The sequence below is a fragment of the Peromyscus californicus genome, unplaced genomic scaffold, assembly GCF_007827085.1.
Source record: "Peromyscus californicus insignis strain IS unplaced genomic scaffold, ASM782708v3 Scaffold_21__1_contigs__length_65335640, whole genome shotgun sequence".
In the NCBI taxonomy this organism is placed as follows: domain Eukaryota; kingdom Metazoa; phylum Chordata; class Mammalia; order Rodentia; family Cricetidae; genus Peromyscus; species Peromyscus californicus.
Window position 1 is genome coordinate 6071760 of NW_026294514.1, and position 19339 is coordinate 6091098.

General features: G+C 36.5%; 1 pseudogene; it reads right to left on the reverse strand.

Moving 5' to 3' along the window:
• Window positions 1–596: 596 nt before the first annotated feature.
• Window positions 597–19339, reverse strand: part of LOC128118003 (heat shock protein HSP 90-beta-like) — a 196018-nt pseudogene continuing 177275 nt past the window's right edge.

Consider the following 19339-nt stretch of genomic DNA (forward strand, 5'->3'; position numbering starts at 1 on the left):
CTTTTATAGATGAAGCAAAGTATTTTTTATGCTGTGAGCCTTTTTACATCCCTGTTATCTTTCTAAACATTTTCCCTTTAGCTCTTCTTCTGAGTTTTCCATGGCCTAAGATTTTATTAAGAACTAGTCTTCACCAGGGAAAATCATGCTATTTTTTATCCAATAGGAAATGATTAGCACTGAAAACATACATTCAAGTAACATTATATGGATAAAGTATATTGTATTTGGGAATATATGTATATCTGTATATGCATGTAATAACAGTTAATAAAAAGAGGCCATTGAAATTGAAAGAGAGAAGGAGAAGTGCATGGGAGGGTTTGGGGAAAGAAAAGGTAAGGAGGAAGCATACTTATAATCTCAAAAATAAAAGAAATAACTGAAAATAAAATTATAAGATAGCTTGCCATTATTTGTTTTTTATAAAACTTCATCTTCTTTATTTTGCATTATTTTAACTTCAGAACAAAATGAACAAAACACAAAATACAGAATACCCTTCCTTCCTATTCTGTGGCAGCAAATTTTCCTGCCTTAAGGTAAAAAGATAGGATAGAAGAGATCCTCTAGATGTGAGCAGAGAGCCAGGTGGGTCAGGCCCAGTCCAGGCCTCTGCTGAAACAACAGGAAACTATAGAGGGTGTGGGCTTCCCAGGGGAGTCTCTAACACACTGTTTCCATGCATAGGCACACTCATCACCTTCAAGTGAGGGGATCTCATCAGGAACAGCAGCACGAGGCTCCCCTGCTGTCACCTTCATCAGTGACTAAAAAGAAAGACATGAGATTTGAGCCAGATGGCAATAAGTATGACCAAAGGCCTAGACAGTTCCATGACTTGCCACCTGTATCTCAAGTCATCTAACTCACCCAGGCCTAGTTTGATCATGTCATGGGTGCAGTTGGAGTGGGTCTGGGGATTCTCAACGGAGAAACCAGACGAGGCCAGAGCAGGTTCAAACAACAGTACCACCAAGTCCTTGACAGTTTTGTCATTTTTGTCCCCTTAAACCTGCTGCAGAGTCTCTACAGTGGGGTGGGACAGGATTGATGTAACCCACTGTGGAGTTATCTTGAAGTGCCTGGGTCTTCATGACCCTCTCCACACTGGCTCTCCAGCAACAGGTGCTTGTAACAATCTAGCAGGGTGAAGACACAAACCTTTTGGATATTGTCACCTTAGTTTTTAAGGACTGGGAGATGACTAATCACAGCTACTCTGGAGGCTGAGTTTTTCAGGAAGGTGGATTGACTCCAGGGATTCAAGGATTACCTTTTCAACCTTCTTATCCAAGCTCTTCTTCATGAAATTGCAGAGATTTTTCACACTGCTTTGCTCTTCTCCATTTTCTTCTCTTCCCACTATCTGATAGGTCCAGGCTCTCTTTAGTCAGAGAGACCAGGCACTTTCCATCAAATTCCTTGAGCTGCTGCACACAGCATTTGTCAACTCACTCAGTCACATACACCACAGCGAAGTCCAGCTTCTGCATATGCTACACATAGGCAGAGTTGGCCACCTGCTCTTTGCTCTGACCAGTGACAAAGCAGATGGACTTCCGTGTCTCCTTGGTGCCAGACACATACTCTGACAGAAAGTCGTGACTGAGCGGTGTGATCATGGAGGAGCTTAGAGAGGTGCCTACAGTGAGTGGAATCTTCACGGATTTCAAGCTTTAAAGTCTTGGAGAATACCATAGAATTTCTTGTACTTTTCTTCATCTTCCTGGTAACTCAGAGAAGAGCTCATGGCTCTTCTTCACAATGTTTGTGATGATGACTCTCATGATCTTGCTATGCTGGAGCATTTCCCAGGAGCTGTGCAGGAAACTGTCTGAGATACTCAGATATCAGCTCATCGCACCTGTCCATGATGAACACACAAGGTATATACAGTTTGATGATGTTCTTTTTCTTATTCTTAAAATAGTCAAAAGGACTTGCCAAGGACTGAAGAGCAATGTCGTGAATTTGAGGCGACCTTCTACAGAGAAATGTTCAAAAAACAACAACAAACAAAAACAAAAAACAAAACAACAACAACAACAACAACAACAAAGTAGTATATTTCAAGAGAAGATGGCCTCAAGTCTCAGTATCAAGCATCTAATCCTGGAACAATGCCGCACTGCTGAAGTCCGAGGAATAGAGTAGAAACTATGGGCAGCTCCAGAGAAAACAATCCTAATACCAAGTCAACTTAGAATGCTAGTCCTGAGAAATATACCTCCAATCAGGACCTCTGCTGTGATGTCCACCATCTGGATTCCCACCAGAAGGCAAAGTGAAATCATTGCCAAGCACAGGTCTCTCTGAGTAGTTTCTAATGAATAAAGTCATGTGGTTACTTAGCTTTTAGTTACCAGCTATTGACTAGTTGGGAAAGGTGTGCCCTACCATCTCCACATTTTGCAAACCACACCAGTTTATAAAACAAGCACCTTGACTGCCAACTGGTCTTGCCCATCTTTGGCCAGGCTATTACAGAGTTAACTCTATCCCTCCTCAGTGAAGTCAGCAGGGTTTCTGGTCCACATTGTCCTCGTCTTATTCAAATCTTTCTGATCAATGTCCTAATCTTCTTAATCTTCTTGGCTTTCTCTCTCTTACCATTGACTCTGTCATCCTCATCTGTCCCCACATCTTCAGTCTGAAGATTTTCCTCCTTACCTTTCTCTTCTTTCGCACCTTTCTCTTCTGTCTTACCCTCACTAACCTCCCGTTCCTTCTCCAACCCTGTCAACGTGGGAAGGGTCTTTCAGGCTCTCATAACAAATCTTGTCCAAAAAAATACTAGGTTTATTTAAAAACACACACACAAGAAAATGATAAAATAGTCTATTGCTTTGGATGCAAAGAGAAAAGGCTTCAACTAGTTTATTTTGATGTATGAATAGACGTATTACAATATAACACCAACAATGTCTAAACATAAACCTATTTTATAACATTATTTTCAAAGTACAAACTAGAAGATATTCTTCTTCCAAGTCTTTCTTCTGTTATGGGTCTATTGAAAATTGTTTCTAATTGTATGTTTAGTCATTTTTATCATATGTTATATGTGTTTAGAGTGTGTTTTTTTTCTTTTCCTTCTTTGTTTTTTGTTTGTTTGTTTTGTTTTTTTGTTTTTTGTTTGTTTGTTTGTATGTTTTTCAAGATGGGGTTTCTCTGTGTAGTCCTGGCTGCCCTCACTTTATAAACAAGGTTAGCCTTGAACTCACAAGATCCACCTGTTTCTGCTTCCTAAGTGGTGGGAATGATGGTGTGTACCACCACTGCCAAGCCTAAAACCGCATTTTAAACTTTAAATTTCTTTTTTTTTTTTCCTTTGGTTTTTTGAGAAAGGATTTCTCTGTGTAGCTTTGGTGCCTGTCCTGGATGGCCTCAAACTCACAGAGATTCACCTGGCTCTGCCTCTGGAGTGCTTGGATTAAAGGCATGTGCCACTACCCCCCAGCATTAAACTTTAAAATTTTTTAGTGTTAGTTCTTTAGATTTATAAAATTTTGGAAAAAAGAGCTTCACATTTACTTTGAAATAAAAATTATACTTTGTTTGCTTAAATTTTTGTGTTCATTCTTAGCAATGGAAGTTTTATTTAGCAAGTTATGTATGATGTTTTATCTATGGGATGGATGATTAGGATTATATTTTACGCATGAGGTTAGTATTATTTGCCAATTCAATAAAAAATAAGTATTTATCAATAGTTACATATGATCCAGTTTACTCTATGCAGATGCAACTCTTTCCTTTAATAAAATTACTTTTTTTTTTTTTTTTTTTTTTTGGTTTTTCCAGACAGGGATTCTCTGTGTAGCTTTGGAGCCTGTCCTGGAAATCACTCTGTAGCCCAGGCTGGCCTCAAACTCACAGAAATTCACCTGCCTCTGCCTCCCGTGTGCTGGGATTAAAGGCGTGCACCACCACCACCGGGCAGTAACATTACTTTTAATGTGATATGAAAGTGGTTTGTTTCAATATTCTCAAGAAGGTTAAAGTAATCGCTATATATTAATGTTCATTTTATCATGCATGTTTCCATTATATTTTAAATTTTCTCATATCTTTAATAAACAAATGCAATTGATATGCTAATTTTAATATGCAAATAAATCAATATTATTTCAATCTCTTTTCATCCATTGACATAGTCCAAATGTCTTGCCAAATGGCACATCAACATTTTTTAGTTAACCAGAATCATGAATAAATGTTTTGCTTGTCATTCGAATTCAAGTTTCTCTTCCAAGTCTTTAAAAATATATGTTAGAGTCTTTAAATTTTTGCGTTATGCATATTGTGAGTTTTGGAGAGCTTTATAATGTGAAAGCTATATCATTACATTTACCCATTAAAAAATCAACTTCAAGAGTGTTTAAAATACACCATCCATCACTGAACTGAAAATAACACATAATTATTTCAAATACCAACTTAGTCAACAACTCCAGGAGCTGTGCATTTTCTTCAAGAAGATTGAAGCAATGAGCTGCAGAGTACCTATTATGCGTAATTAAGCTTTAAAACGCACATCAGTAGTCTCATAGCACTGTTTTAAAAAACAGCTTTGTTGTCATGTGACTGGCAGTAAAAGTCATTCCGAGGCAGGCCGTCTCTATCCCAAACTGGCTTCATTCTACTGAATCTAGTCACAGAGTTTTATCCCAAGGATAAATTTAAAAATCATAATTAAAGATTTCAGTTATAATAATGGGCATGATTGTCACCAACTCCTCAATATTTGGGGACCAGGGGCAATTTCTCGTTTATTTTGTTTGATATGTCATTTTATTTGATCAGTATCTCTTCATTACTTTGCTTAATTCAGTACTTTAGGGGTAAATAAGTCACTATTTTTATTGTCATCCAAATTTTCATGCAATAAATCAGATTCAGCAATTATAATAAATTTCTATTTTGAAAACAAGTTTAACTAAAAAATCCATTTACTTTCAAAGTAAACAAAAGTAAAATCTGCAATTATTTTCTTCATAATTTCAAAGTAATATTAAATATTTTATTTCATTTCTTCTTATATATACTGATCTGGTGCACTTTATTTTTCTCTTTGTGAATGTGTACTGATCAAACTTGTGCATATATACATGTGTGTGCCCAGAATGTGGAGGCCTTAGATTGGTGTCTGTAATCATCCATGATAATTCTTACACCTTATTTATGAAGAAGCTTCTTCAATAAAACCTGGACTTTGCCAAAGTCTAGTCTCATTGTCTAGCTTATTGTGGGTAGAGGATCCTTTATCTTTCTCTTCTGAGGCTGGAATTGCAGGCAGGCCTCTACACCTACGTGAAAGTTAAGAGGCTTCCACAAATCAACTCATTTCTTGTCCTTGTGCCTGGGTGGCAGATGCTATAACCATTGAGAAGTCATCCCCAGCCCCTGCCTAGTACATTTTACTTAATTAGTACATACTGAATATAAAGTATCCTCCTGTGCTGCTCTATGTGTCATACTAAATTTCAAGAATTTTAGACTGTTTACACACCAAGTGTGAAAAGGAACCTCTTCCATTAAAATCATCTAACACCATGACCACATTAAAAAAATCATCATTATTATTACTGTCATTTAATAGGCTTGAAAAATAGCTTGACTTTTTAAAGATTATATTTCCTAAGTATAAGGTACCCAATCACATAGTCCAGGCTTGATGGTCATTAACCACTAACTAAATGAATGAAATATAATTAGAGTCATAGCATAATGGGGAGACAGTGCCCCATATATATCTTTCCTCCCTCTGAGTAACTTTTACTGCCAGGATTTGGTTACATCTAGGTGAGTCGTTGGCCAAAGGTTCCCCTTGAGAAACCTCAAACAGCTCTTGTCTATTGCCAAGGATATTAGTTGCTCTCCACAAACTGCAAGTAAGGCTCTATTGCTGAATATAATACCTACATAACACATGGAGAAATTGTGCTGGTGTCTAACCAGAACCTTCATTCCTACGGACGAGTGTTCATGACACTGGAAGGCACTCTGCATCCTTCCAGAGGAGAAAAGTAAACACCAACCCAACTGCAAATCCTGTGATCCACAACAGTGCCCTGTCTGTTTGACATGCGGCTGCAAGAGTGGCACAAATACAGTGTGAGTAAACAACAACCACTCCCTGATTGAATTTAAGGCCCACTTCACAAGACAGAATACTTTGCTTTAATTATTAGCAAATATTTTAATGGTGGAAGCTCAACATTAGAGGTGTTTGTAACAAAGATGGGCTTGTTTGATAGAATATAAACAGAATATAAACAACGACGTACAACAAGAGTGTAATAGAAAACAGCAATCTCACTTCTAGAAATTTCCATGAGAAAAAAAGTCAGTATGTTAATTTTATATATAATGTCACCATTCAAAGCAGGAATTCATAAAACTGAAAATCTAGACATTTTGCAATATGGTTAAATGGCAAATAGTACAATTATATGACAAAATATTCTTCAGATACGAAATTAAAGAACTAGATGCCCATACACTTACCTGACAGCAGCAGATGCTAAATGAAAGTGTAGAACTCTGGAAAAGCCATTCATCAGGGGAGCTTATGTTACAGTTTCTTTGGGATGATTGAAGTTTATCACAGATTTAAATTTACCCATCAATTATAACACGATTCTTTTATCCCTAGGTATTATCTACAAAAATAAATAAGTAAAATAAGCATGTGAACCCTAAGAACAAAGAGAAGAATATCCAATATCCATGCTATCGTTCCAATAGCACCAAATTAAAAAGAGATGAAATGATATTTACATAGTATTGAAAATATTTCATTATGGGCAGCAATGTAGAGTAATCTTAGAAGCAATATACTTATTGCACATAGACAAACATAGCATATCATTTAGGATTCCACTCTGCTGAAGCTTAGAAAGAAAGAAAATTGTATATGTCAACATAGAAATGAGGCCAGTGCCCTGCAATGTGGGAAACTGACCTTGACTGAAGAGAAGGGGGTTCTCTGAAGTTAAACAAATCCATCTCTCTCTTGACTGAAGAGCAGACTGAATGAGTGTGCTTCTAGGTTGGAACTTACTCAAGGGAATTTAAAATCTATGCATTTACTTGAATTGCTGAAAACCTTTAAAAGCTAAGCTCTTAGGCAATTGTTTTTTGGAGTTGGCTCCATTGGAAGATATATGCTATGTTTTATTACAAAAAAAAAAGTTTGCCTTCTTTTTTAAGTATCTAGTATTTTAATTGAAACAGAAGATTAAGAAATAGGTACAAAGCACAATAGTATAGTAAATTAAACAAGAAGAATGGGTTTTTGTAAGGCAGATATGGAGAGCTTTGAAATAAGCTCCTCTGAAGGAGTAATTGATTTTACAATTACAGCATTTTTATCTCTTGCTTTTCTGAGTTGTAGCCTTTGCCCCTTTCCACTCCAGGCATCCATCTGCTGAGGGTAAGATTAAAATGTGTTACAGATGGAGTGAAAGAAGAAATACCTATGCAGTATTTTTGACATTCAAATTGGATTATACACAAACAATATGTCTGAAAGGCCAGCTATTACCCTGAGGAAGGATTTTCAGGATTTTCTATATTGCTTATTTTCCTTTTACATATCAACAGCTATACTCCAGAGGACTCCAATAATTCAGTTTCCCCAGGAGAGAAGAGGGAGTAGATATACCTACAATGGCTAAGTGAAAAGCATATAGGAGTGGCAGAAGCCTGGCTGCTTTCCAGCTTGAGAGTATTAGAGAGAATGAAGCTAACATTCAAATGTACATTTTGATTTTTTATTCTTGGAAAAAGAGTTGAGCATTAGCACAAAATATTCAGTGGCCAGAGACCTGCCCTGAGTCCTTTAGTATCTGGCAAGTTTTCCCATCCTCCACAGACAACTGCTGGCTATAGGACAATCTTAGCGATTTCCCAGCACGCACGATTAGAGCAAGGTTCTCTGTGCAGCCAAGGATTCTGCTGGAGTGTTGAGTAACTCAGAATGGACCAGAATGGAGTCTGGGTTTATGAGGAAGCTGATATGGTGGGACCAAGTTAAGAGAGAAAGGCAAAACTCATGAACATGATAAAGGACTTTGATCATAACTACCCTCTTATAGAGAAAGAATAAGTGAAATACTATATTAACCGTTTATATCCTTCATGAAGTTCCAACAAAAATCTCTGCCTGAAAAAGGATGACCCCAGTCGATGTGCTAAGAAGAGTGGAGAAATCTTGTGGGGCCCACCTTTATACAAAGAACTACAGGCAACTAAGCAGTGCTGAAAGCCAAACAAATAGTTGTCCTCAGGGGAGATGCTCTGGTTATTATCCAGTACCAAGTGGTCAGCCTTGGAATCATGTACAGAGAGGCAACATTATACAGATTGAGTGGTTATATTTACATATTTGGTAATATATATCACCAATAAAGAAAAATAGGCCATGAATTTGAGGGAAAGCAATGAGGGATACACGGGAGGGTTTGAAGGAATGAAAGGAAAGGGGTTAAAATGATGTAGTTATATTTTAATTTTATTTTTTAAAATGGACCTTGCAAAGGTTTTTTTTTTCTTCATCTATTTCAACCAATGGATGCAGAGGATGATGAAAGTGCAGAGGCAAAACCATATGAATAAATAAATAATTATTTTTAGTACCACTCTTCTGAATATGAAAGTTCCTGTGGAAGTACATTTTGGAAAAACTATGCTCCAAATTAAGTAACATTTCACACCAGATATCTCTGTGTATAGCATTTCTTTTTTCAGTTTTTATTTATATTCTACTTGGTATTTTTTTCTGCTTCTGTATGCAGACTTTTCTTGTAACCACAAACATCTTCTAACATGCTATGTAAGAAAAAGAGAGCCTATATTGTTTTTTCCAATGTGGGCAAAGAAAGAAATTTAAAGTATCATTACCTATGTCTTCATTACTTTCATATTAAAAGTAAAATTTGACAATTACAATTAGAATAACTTCTGAATGTTTTGACTTATAGTTTAAATGTACTATTAAAATTTTCTAAACATATCTCTTCTCTTGATAGTTGAGGATAGAACTGGAAGAAAATAAATAAAGTCCTAACAGCTAGAGAGACAGCTTTGAAAACATTCTTTCTGCCTCCTTACAATTGTCAGGTCTCAAAAAGATGTAAGCCCTAACAATCTTGATGTTCCAGAAACCAAGATCAGCTTAAAGTAAGAGGACACAGAAGATATTCACTGAGATCAGAGCTTTCATGTAAGATGGTTTAGACTTGAAGGATCTGGTCAGTAGTAGTAGGCAGGAACCCCTATAACTTACTGGTGACTTGTAGGGTGAGATGGAAATTCTGAGGTAGGGGAATTCAAGAATCTTTCAAGATAAACTTACATTATTGGTTTGTATTGAATAGTAGATACGACTCACGATATGACAAGCCTCAACAATAAAGTTTAATTTACAACTTACTTCTTTCTAGGCAGTCATTCTTGACATAAATAATAGAGCTTTACAAAGTTAATGGACTAACATATTCCACCAATTAATAATCTTTGTTGAATTTTGCTCTTACTTTGAGGATTAGAAAAAGTGACTTGTCTGTAAACTATGTGATAAGTGATACACTGATGGTGATGTTAGTATACAGCCAGATGGAAGATTTGATTTTTAAAGTTGTTAAGTAAGGATGTGAGAAAAAGATGAGACTGGGAAAGTGCTGAACATCAGTTCAAATGTAGACTGTACAATAGGTCACCTACAAGGCCATAATATTTCTTAGGATATAAATTATACAGTAAAACTGTGCAGATTACCCATACATAACATTTATAATATTATGTTATTTCAATCTAAAGGATGTTGAACTTGAGTATCAATATACAAGTAAAGAACATAATTTTCTTTTGCAAATGGGGTTAGTCTAAAGGAGATGAATAAATCTGAATAAGAAATAGGGAGCTTCTTTTCAGGTAGCATTTTATTTTTGCTTTGGTTATATAGTAGTTATTTTTAGGAATGACAGTGGATTGGTGATGCAATGTATGGACAAGAAAGTGTTGTGGGAATTCTGCCATTTGGTCTAATAATCAATTGGAGTGGTTTGTTCCAATGAGCATGGTTTCCTCTGACGATTTGTGACCTTTTTAGAATTTGTGGCAGAAAGGTCATGATCTCTTGGGCTGGACAGAACAGGCAGCAAGTGGTTGAGAAGTGTGGTTTGCAGTTTGTTTCCCATCTTCCTTGAGCAGAACAACAGGGCAGCAATGGCAGAATCAGCATAAGCATCAGCCTTGTTCAGTGTCATGAGTGTACCTTATTGATTTAATTCCTTAATAAACTTTACCTGGTCCCATATTCCCATGACCCACATTACCTGGCATCTCACATTGGGCACCATATGTAAATGGGAGTTTTCCTGTGTCCTGCAGCCACTCTCAAATAATCACTCAGAGGCTTAATGTAAATTATAAATGCTTGACTGGTACCTCAGGCTTATGACTAACTAGCTCTTACACTTAAATTAACCCATAATTCTTATCTATGTTTAGCCATGTGGCTTGGTACCTATTCCCAGTCTGATATTCTCATCTTGCTTCCTCTACTTCTGGCTTGGGACTCCTGACTCCACCCTTCCTCTTCCCAGAATTCTCCTAGTCTGGTTGCCTACCTATACTTCCTGCCTGGCTACTAAACAATCAGTGTTTTATTAAACCAATTTGAGTGACAAATCTTTACAGTGTACAAGAAGATTATTCCATAGCATTTGGATACAATGCAATGTATCCAAAGACCACCAAACTTTGCCAAGAAAAGGTAAGACAGTCCTTCAAAATTTCCTGCTTTACAGGAAAGTCTGTCAGACATGCTAGGCCTTTAGGCCAGAGTTAACTATCCCAACATTGAAGAGGAATTTTTTTTTTTTTTTTTGGTTTTTCGAGACAGGGTTTCTCTGTGTAGCTTTGCGCCTTTCCTGGAACTCACTTGGTAGCCCAGGCTGGCCTCGAACTCACAGAGATCTGCCTGGCTCTGCCTCCCGAGTGCTGGGATTAAAGGCGTGCGCCATCACCGCCCGGCTTGAAGAGGAATTTTTTATGGCTGTCCAGGCAGTTTAAGGTCCCTGTCATTAGGTAATATTTCACCCTTCTGGGGTCTTGATGGAGCTGAAAACTAAATAGTTATTATTATAGTTTTCCTTAGTTATGATAAAAGATAAATTAGATATGAAACTTTAGACTCACAAAGATAGAGTATTTTCTTTAATTTTGCCAAATACAGGCAGACTGGATATTGTGACTGATTCTTGCTTGATAACTGTTGTTGTTGTATGTGATCTTATTATGTTAAAGTTAAAACCTTCCTTTTTAATTAAACAAAAAGGGAGAAATGCTGTGGAATAGTCCTCTTGTATACTGTAAAGATTTGTCACTCAAATTGGTTTAATAAAGTCCTGGTTGGCAATAGGCAGGCAGGAAGTATAGGCAGGGTAACCAAAATAAGAATGCTGAGAAGAGGAAGGGTGGAGTCAGGAGTCTCCAGCCAGACACAGAGGAAGCAAGATGAGACTGTCATACTGGGAAAAGGTACCAAGTCACATAGCTAAACATAGATAAGATTCATGGGCTAATTTAAATGTAAGAGCTAGTTAGTAATAAGCCCGAGCTACCAGCCAAGCATTTATAATTTTTATTAAGCCTCTGAGTGATTATTTGAAAGTGGCTGTGGGACATAGGAAAACTTTCATTTTCAGGAAAGCAGGCAGAAGCCAACTAGTAATAAGTCATCATAAAAGTAGAAGGGATTCAGAGCAGGGCTAGATTTTTATTATTGAAAACTGATGTCAGTATAGCAAGTGGCTGAGGCTTTGAGCCACTTCAGTCCCAACTACCTTACCAAGAACTGGACTTTAGGAATAATTGAGGGTGATTTCAATATAAACCACAAGAGTTCCAACCACCAAAAGCTACCTTTTTAAAATATAAACTCAATAACTTCAAAAATAGCTTAGAGTCATTAACAGATTCAAATTTACATGCTTGAGCAAGTACTTTTTTTTTCCCGGAGATGGGGTTTCTCTGTATATTCCTGGCTGTCCTGGAACTTGCTCTGTGGACCCCAGAGATCCACCTGCCTCTGCCTCCAAAGTGCAGGGATTATAGGCATGCAGAACCACCACCCAGTGAGCAAGTGGTTTTTAAAATTATATTCTTTACAACATTACCTAACTAAATAAATTCATGTCTATGGGTGTTATTAGGACAACTACAATTCTTGGTTAGCCAATAAGGAATCAGGAGGAAGCAATGGTGGCTGTGGCAGCAGCGGCAGTAGGGTAGAGACCTAGGGTGGGTGGACTCAGCAGTAAGAGTGAAAACCCTATGATTTTCCTTCTGTCATGTCCATTTTTATCAGGCCACTACCAGAAGGGGACACTGAATCTAGGCTGGGCCTTCCCACACCTCAAGACAAACCTCCAAAGACCTGCCACATACAAACTGATAGAGACAATCATTCATTGATGACCTCTTCTAGATTATGTCAATTGAACAATTATAATCTAACCTTCTAATCTAATCATAACTACATAATCTAATTCTAATCATAACTACTAGGGAAATTATCATTGTGGTGAATTCATTTTGTCATCGTAAAATGTTTTATTGAAAATATCTCATACAATAAATTTGATCATAGTTCCCCTCCTGAATTCCTCCCAGACTCTCTGTACCTCCTAATCTATCCAACATTGTTATTTTATTCTTTCTTTTAAAAAAGATCATCTAAATTCATGCTTATCTATTAAAATTTATGATTGTTTGTATTAAATAATTGAGGCAGTTTTAATGTCTATATGAAAATGTAAAATTTTTAAATGAGGTCAATATGAAGAAAACATTCTATTTAATCATAATTAATTGAATAAGCAATTTGTATTTATTTTGTGTAATTAATGTGATTAGTCAGAATAAAATTTCATTGCAGTCATATAAATACCTTTAATTTCTAAAAGTATTTTTCTATTTACTGCTATATATAATTTAATATGATGAGTTTTAATCTCATTTGATTATGCTTAAGGTTTAAAATTAACCAGATGCTATATATCTCATAAAGTTGCCAATATGGAGAATAAATGAAAAATTAATTATGTCTACTGAAACTTTTTGAGATATTCTATTTGTTAAATATACTCAAAGATGGTTAGGATAAAGAAAGAAATATTTTAGAATAATAAAATGAATGTAACAGTAATTAAAATAAGCTTTATAACAATCTAGGAATATGTTATTACATACAGATAAAACATTGGGAGAAAAGTAAATTCATATATGGTAAGCGACTTTCCTAAACACCAAATTTAATGCTTAAGTATAGTGTAAGTCCTGTTTTTAATTCATTAGGGCATGTATGTAGTTTGATGGGCATCCCCACTTCATTAGATATTTTCAAAGTGAAGATTGTAAAGGCTTTGTTCACCTGGGAAAACTGATAATAGTGCTTCACTTTATTACTTGTAAACCTTTCAAAACTGCTTCTATCCAGTGGCAATGCCTGGCTTTTTATTGCTAATTATTCCAAAAAAAGGGAATTTAAAACAAAACGAATGATTAATTTTAGCCCACAATTCTAAGTTCTTATCCATTATTGCAGAGATGTTATAGCAGCAGGAAGATGAGACAGATGGACATGTGACATTCACAGTCTAGAACAGAGGGAAAGCATGCATGCTCACTCACTTGCCTGATAGTTCCCAGCTCCATACCTCTATTTTTACATGTTTCAGGAATTCTGCCAGAGAATGATGCTGCACACAATGAGCATAATCTCTCCAATTCAATTAATTGATCCACTGCAGAATTTCTATAATAGACAAATCTATTATAAAAAAATCCCTTATTAAGACTTTCTTATCAAGTGAATCTAAGCTGAATAAAGTCTACAGTTAAAGCAAACCATGACGTTGTTACTATACTAGAACCATTGTTGCAGCTATTGTAAAGTAATGAATATTTGCCTTAAGTAATTGCAGGAGAGCATCCTCTTGTAAAACAAAACATCACACAGACCCATTTAAGGTGTAGTGGCTTCCCTCCAATACAATGTCTTTTGTACAGGAATCTCAAATAATTGTCATGTATTTTTTCTTTCAATTTTTGTTGTCATACACATTTGTAATTGTATATTCCTTAAATAAATTAATGAAAACACATATGAGTGAGGCTTCTGTATTATTGTTTATTATTATTATTATTATTATTATTATTATTATTATTATTATTATTTCTTTTAGACAAGGTCTCATTATGTAACTATGGATGACCTGGAACCTACTATGTAGACCAAGCTAGCCAGAAACTTACAAATATTTGCTTGTTTTTGCTATTTGAGTATTTGCATTATAATCATATATCACCACACCTGTTTTCTATATATCACAAATATGTATATATACATTGTATATATGTATGAATAATTATTATATTTTATATTTTTTACAAAAATTATACATAGTTACATATTAGATAGATGACTCCTCAGAACATGTTTTAATTTGAAACCTGTGCTTGTATGAGATGATATCAATTAAGAAAACAAAACAGTGTAGACTATCAAATATGTTATGTGAAAGCTTTGGAAAAATACAAACAAAAAGGAGAACAAAAATAGAGCTTCAGCAAAGCATTTCCTTTATTTTCTGTATCCAATAATTCATTTTTATGTCCTTATAAAGATTTTCTTTATCTGTAGTTTCCAACTTTCAAATACGTCTACAAATTGCTCCACATATATGTATGTAAATAAAACCGGGTCTGTTTACCTGGTAGTATTCAGTTTTTTCATCCTATTTTATAATAGATTTTATAGATGAAGTCTATACATTATCCTGTACTTTTAGTTTTTTTTTTTTATTCTTGTCAAGCTCTTGGGATGCTATTAAGCCATGAACCAGCCTGTAGAAACTCTAACCTTCTTCACGAATAAATCGTGAAGTATCTTCTAAGCAACATTTGTGAAGTGAGGAGACAGGTAAACCATGTCCAGTCTCAAATGTCATTATAATACCTATTTGTCATTGCATTAGTGAAGGTATTGTTTGAAAAGGCTGAGTTTGACAAGTGTTTTTCCTTGAGATTTCAGTGTGATAGTGAAAGGATAGATCAGTCAATGTATGAAATTTCTCCCATTTTTATTTTCTATGACTCTTTTACTAGCGCTTTTCAAAGGAATAGATATGCAGAATGGAGAGAGAGGAATGGATGTGCAGAACAGAGAGGAGGAAAGTAGTAATCATGGGTGGGAGAAAAATACCGAGAGAGACTAAAATTTTAAGGAATTTGCTTGAGATTATTCATGCGTGCTGACAAATTCCAATTCCACAGGGGAGTGTGGTCCCAAATCCATTTTCTGGAGAGACCTTGTTTTAATTTTAATGTGAAATGGCCTCCATGGCTTCTTGGCCCCTGGTTATTAATATTTCAGGGAGTTTGTGATGTAATATAGCTCTAAAGGATGAAGTAGGTTACCGGGGACATGACTCTGGAAATCACACTTGTCTCCAGTCCATTCCTCTCTCTGCTTCCTGTTAGCTGTGAGCTGAATAACCTCAACCACTTTTTCCTACTCCTACAATTCGCTGCCTCATCATGGCTACAAAATCAACAGAACCAAAGACAATATATTGAAATCTCTAAAACCAGAAATCACATTAAGTTATATTCCCAAGTCACTCTCAGTGATTTTGGCCAAAGCTGTACAATAAAAATCAAATATAGGGCCTGATAAATTATAATAATCCACTCTGTAAAATATCACCAACTTGTTGAAAGCTCAGTCATTTATTTTGTCTCTTTCAGATGTTTTGTGATAGACTTTTTCTATGTCGACTCCACACAAACGCATGTCTAATCACCCACATAAGGAACCCATGGGAGTACAAGTACCGATACTGCCCAAGTGGAACTTGCTGAACCAATGAATTTTATTGGGGCTAGTTATGGGATGTGGATGGGGGACTACTGAAAATAGAAGAAATGAATCAAAGACAGCTGCATCACCAGTGCCTAGCACAACATGGGTGACAGCTAACAAAAGCTGGAAATCTGGAGCACAATATACAGCCTGCAGGCATCTCAACAGCTTGGAGAATGTCCTTTCCTGGTTGTTCATTTGGTCGGAGTCTCTCCAGGTAACTCAGATGGTCTCTGCCTCTTTCAGGGTGTTTGGCTGATCTCTGCTTACAGGCAATTGTGTTTGTCTGAGGATCTTCTTTGCAGCTTGGCTTCTCTGAGAGTGACTCCCAGTCTTTACTGTTTATATACACTTTGAAACATCTATGTAGGGAATCTGGTCAGTTTCAGGGATTTCCTGTTGCTATTCTAAGTTGCTTAGTCCCTACCTTAATGGGTTTTTCTAGAGGATATAATGTTCCTGTCTCGGAGGAAACTTCTAGACAACACAAGTGTTTGTCTGCATCTAAGGTTTAAATTGTTGTGAGTAAAATTATAGGTTCAAAAATAGGTAGTATTCTGATCCCTTTTGTTATTGTCATGTGTCTTATTACAAAACCTTTTGCCAACTCATTGCTATTAGTTTATGGAAAATCTGTTCATTTTTTTACTTTCCTGGACTGTACTTTAGAAAAATTTCTTGTTGAGTATGAAATTAACAACTCTTTAAAACTATATACTGGAAATTATACATTTATAACACAAGTATATTTACACTGGTAGCATTTAAATATCTTTGAGGAAGATATTTGGGTACCATTGTTTTTCTAACACTGTAAATTAATTACATAAAAATCTTAATTGGCCGCTGTGGTATAAAGCCAAAAGATTAATATATGAAATGATAACTTTGAACTTCTTAAAAACTCATAGCTAACTAGTGGGAACTCATGAAATTTAGATCAACAGTTGTGGATCCTGCATGGGACTGGACTAGGCCTTCCACATAGCAAAAAGTTGTGTAGCTTGATCTGCCTAAAAGGTGCCCTGGCAATAGGATTAAAATCCATCCCTGGTACATGAGTTGAGGTTTATAGTCCACTACCTATGATGGAACACCTCGCACAGTCCTGAGGCAGGGGGAGGGGCTTGGACCTGCCTCTTATAAAAGTACCTACCCACAAGAGGTCTTACCTTCTTGTAGGAGGGAATGGGGGATGATTTGGCAGGGGGAGGCTGAAGGGGCAGGAGAAGGGAAAAGGGGGATCTTTGATTGGTATGTAAAATGAATAAAAAAAATTCTTAATTAAAAAAAACCCACAGCTAAATGGTATATCTAGGGACCAAATTCTAACAAATTCTAAAAAAAAATACTGGTTAAGTATGTGATACCTATCCAGAAAGTTATCCATTTCTTTTAGGTTTTCCAGTTTTGTCGAATAGAGGTTTTTGAAGTATCACCTGCTGATTCTCTGGATTTCCTCAATGTCTGTTGTTATGTCCCCCTTTTCATTTCTGATTTTGTTGATTTGGATGCTCTCTCTCTGTCTTTTGGTTAGTTTGGATAAGGGCTTGTCTATCTTGTTGATTTTCTCAAAGAACCAACTCTTTGTTTCATTAATTTTTTGTATTGTTCTCTTTGTTTCTATTTTATTGATTTCAGCTCTCACTTTGATAATTTCCTGGCATCTATTTTTCCTGGGAGACTTTGCTTCTTCTTGTTCTAGAGCTTTCAGGTGTGCTGTTAAGTCACTAGTGTGAGATTTCTCCAACTTATTTATGTGGTCATTTAGTGCTATGAATTTCCCTCTTAGTACTGCTTTCATAGTGTCCCATAGGTTTGGATAAGCGGTGTCTTCATTTTCATTGATCTCTAGGAAGTCTTTAATTTCTTTATTTCTTGATCTGTTTGGGAGGCATCCAGGCAGTGGGACCGGGTCCTGTGCTCATTGCATGAGTTGACTGTTTGAAACCTGGGGCCTATGCAGGATTGCTTGGCTTGGCCTGGGAGGAGGGGACTGGACCTACCTGGACTGAGTCTACCAGGTTGATCTCAGTCTGTGGGGAAGGCTTTGCCCTGGAGGAGATGGGAATGGGGGGTGGGGTGGGGGGAACGTGAGGAGGGCGGGAGGGGGGAGAACAAGGGAATCTGTGACTGATATGTAGAACTGAATTGTATTACAAAATAAAAATAAAAAAAATACTGGTTAAAGGTTGAAATACATTTAAAAATTGTAATTAATAAAAGATAGGTTAACTTTTATTATCATTATTTATAAGTAATTTTGAACAATTCCAGTCTCAGACAATGTAATTTAATTTTTTTAATCCTAAACATTTGTAGCTACTGTTAATTTTTATAATATATGTCCAGGTATGAGAATAATACATAATAAATTTTCATAAATATTTTATTAGACATGGACATTAATTCTATAACCCGTCATACTACTAAAAACACCACATGTGTGTGTAGTCATATGTGTGTATTTGCTTTAAATGAAGACAAAGTGGTCAAGATCTTTTTGCTTTGTTCCTGTAGAAATTTTGTTTCCAGACTTCTGAGATTTCATATTTCTGATGTTATACAGTAACTGCAGCATTAAGCAATGAGAGAACGGTCCTTACCCCTTATATCTCTCTCATTTCCATACCACCCTGAACGCGCCCGATCTCGTCTGTAATTCCAGAGGGAGGCAGTCCACGATGACAGAAAAAGGATGGCATCAAAATCAGGAAGCTGTCACCTGAGGCCATGTTGATGCCCTTGGCCTGTACTGCCACCAGGGGCTGTGCAGTGGCCAAGGGCTATGTTGATATCTGTGATCTATTCTGCCACTGGAGACCATGCTTGGGTCGATGACGCAGGCTTGCATGGGATGTCTATGGTCCATGCTCCCAGTGACTGGAAAGGGCAAGAATCTCCTGTTGACTGGAAAGGGCAAGGAAGCTACTTTTGCCATGGTATTGATGACTGCAGACTCAAAGATGAGAAAGAGGGAGAGAGAAGGCTTCTGTGACAACCCCAACCTCTACCCGCCCTCCCCCCAAATATAAGGTACCAGCCTAGACAGAAAGCCACTGAAAAGACCTCTTAAAAATTGTGGTAAAGATGCTGAAGTATAGCTGTTCACAGTTAATGGCTTTGGGTGGAGGTTTTGGTAGGGAGGTACTCAGATTTCTTTAAGGGCCTGGCCTCTAAGGGTAACACAAATTGGCTTTTATTTTTGTTTTGCCTTGTTTTTTCATTTTTTCTTCTTATTTTTTGTGTGTGGGGTGGTGTCACAAGGGTGAATAAACAAACCTGGAAGGACTGGGAAGTGAGTGTGCTCAGGGTTCATGATTCCCAATAAAAAATTAATAAAAGTATTATGGAAAAAAAAGCTAAGTGTTTAGGAAGTGGTGCTGTGGGATGGTCTAT